This window comes from Alosa pseudoharengus, unplaced genomic scaffold (assembly GCF_046254945.1).
Source record: "Alosa pseudoharengus isolate Yale_2024_CS ecotype anadromous, Long Island Sound unplaced genomic scaffold, YU_APseudo_1.1 YU_APseudo_1.1_scf_22, whole genome shotgun sequence".
Lineage (NCBI taxonomy): Eukaryota > Metazoa > Chordata > Actinopteri > Clupeiformes > Clupeidae > Alosa > Alosa pseudoharengus.
Window position 1 is genome coordinate 7914723 of NW_027468680.1, and position 2500 is coordinate 7917222.

General features: G+C 46.0%; 1 protein-coding gene across 7 annotated transcripts in view; it reads right to left on the reverse strand.

Moving 5' to 3' along the window:
• Nucleotides 1-2500, reverse strand: part of esrrga (estrogen-related receptor gamma a) — a 98710-nt gene that overhangs the window by 84869 nt on the left and 11341 nt on the right. The gene's annotated exons all lie outside the window — the stretch shown is intronic.

A 2500-nucleotide genomic window follows, 5' to 3' on the forward strand; every position in this document is an offset into this window, starting at 1 on the left:
GGAGCGGGAATCTGAAATAAAGTTGGACATTACTGCTGCAGAGTGGGGGGGGGGGGGTTCAATTCAGGAAGTTTAATTGGTGAAGTTAAAGTAGTCTTCAGGGTTGGGTTGGGCTGGTTCCAGGAACGGTATGTGTGTGTGTGTGTGTGTGTGGGGGGGGGGGGGGGGGGGTCTGTGATATCCAAGGGAAGATCTGCTCAAGGCCTGATACACACTAACATTGGAGTTAAAACAAAATAAAAATACAAATTTTAAGATTAACTATGACGGTCAGACAGGTTAAGACTAATAATAAATAAGAAAACTGTACTATCTCGGTGACAGCACTACAAAATGGCTACAAACAACACGTAGTTAGCTGGTTAGCTGGCGGAGGGTTTCTCGGAAATCAGATGGAAATAACCATCAGGCATGGGCCATGGGCAGCAAACCGCCCGCAACAAAACATAGGCAAATTACATGAGGAGGCAAAGAACAACAATGCAAAACAACCCCAGGCAACCGCCAGGCAACTGCCAGGCCTTTCAGGTCAGGAAGAGAAGAGAGGGGCAAATCAGGAGGAAATCAGAGCATTGATAATTGTTAGGTTTTAGTTACAGCACAGGGAAATCGAAAAGGAGAATCAGGGAAAAAAACGAGTCCTGAGGCTGTCACCGCTGGGCTGAGGGACGGCGGCGGCTAATTTGGGAGCGGCTGAACGGAAAGCTGAGTTGCACAGGGTCCTTGTGGGACAGTGTACAAGTCTCGCACACACACACACACACACACACACGCACACACACACACACACACACACACACACACATTCTGTCACTCACTCTCTCTCTCTCTCTCACACACACACACACACACACACACACACACACACACACACACACACACACACACACATGTTCTGTCACTCACTCTCTCTCACATACACACACACACACACACACAGACATACAAACTCACCTACACTCACACACACACAGGCAAACACACCCATCTCCTACTGTCTCTGTAATGAAGAGAGGAGTCTCCCTAATTCTGCCTTTCGGTTCCATCTGAGCGGACACGTTCAGTGCCATTAGCTACGGCACCTCCAGCTCCAGCCGCGGCCGCTAATGAAGCTAATCACTGCACTAATACAGCCCCGCGCCCGCTCCAGCTAGCGCGCCCGCGCCGTGCCCGTGCCCGCCTATCTCCACAGTCAGCTGCCGCTCGGCACGCGCCCCGAACCGTCCCTCTTCATTTCTCTCTCTCCTGCTCTCCTCTCTCACTCTTTCTCTCTCACTCTTTCTCTCTCTCTCCTGCTCTCCTTCTCCAAGGACCTGTCCGTCTCTGTCTGCCTGCTCGTCGCTCGTCGCTCCCGCTCGAAGGACCTGCCTATCTCTCTGCTGTCGTCTCTCCCTGCAGATCGAAGGGCCGACGTCCGAAGGGCCATTTATTTATTTATTTATTTATTTATTAGAGTTTATTTGATAGGGACAGATTCAATATACATAGATGCAGTATACATCTGCCACCCTCTTATATCTCCTCGACTAATGGGGATATTTTGTAAATAAATGTAAATGCGAATGTAAATCAGGTTTATCAGTATAGTTGCGTACACAAGGAATTTGGTGTCTGCATTTATCCCATCTGTGAATTAGTGAACACACCGAGCACACAGTGAGTTTTGGTTGTTATGTTTGACGGAATTATATTCAGACATTTGGTAGTGTTTTTTTCCCCCCCACATACAGGCTACTTAATGTTAATTGATTGGCTGGGCAATCATAAAAATATAATTACAATTACATGGAAATATAATGAAAAAAACATGACAACAAAAATACATTCTATTTTGCTTGCTGTTCTATTTTTGTCCTAAAGTTGTGTGTATGTGTGTGTGTGTGTGTGTGTATGTGTGTGTGTGTGTGTGTGTGTGTGTGTGTGTGTGTGTGTGTGTGTGTGTGTGTGTGTGTGTGTGTGTGTGCGCATGTGCGTGTGCGTGTGTGTGTGTGGGGGGGGGGAAGTATGTTTATCCCACAAACAGTGATGCGGGCAGGGCGCAGGGAGTTGTGTTTGTGGGGGACACACTGGGCAGCACCGGGGCGTGTTTAGACTAAGGTCTACTGTCAGGGTTTAGTGGAAAAAAGGGCCTAACACGTAATGTGTTCGCTTTAGTTCTGGTCGAGTGAGCAGGAGAATCGATAAGCTTCGCAGATGCGACCAGTTTGGCTACAGCCGTAGCTGAGTCTAAGGATCCTACTCTCTTACCCTCAATGCACACACATATATAGGATCACATTGGAAACATACTGAAATGGTATTTAAATTTTATTCTGACGTTATTCATAAACAACAGGAAAAATAACATCAAAAGCCAATGTTAACAGTCACTGAAGAGTAGAATAAAGTATGAATAGTCTAACAGTATAGGCTTTTTACATAAATACATGTAGTATCGATAATATAACAGTTATTATTATATACACTGCACATAGAATTTGGATTGTAATTTGTGGTGCAA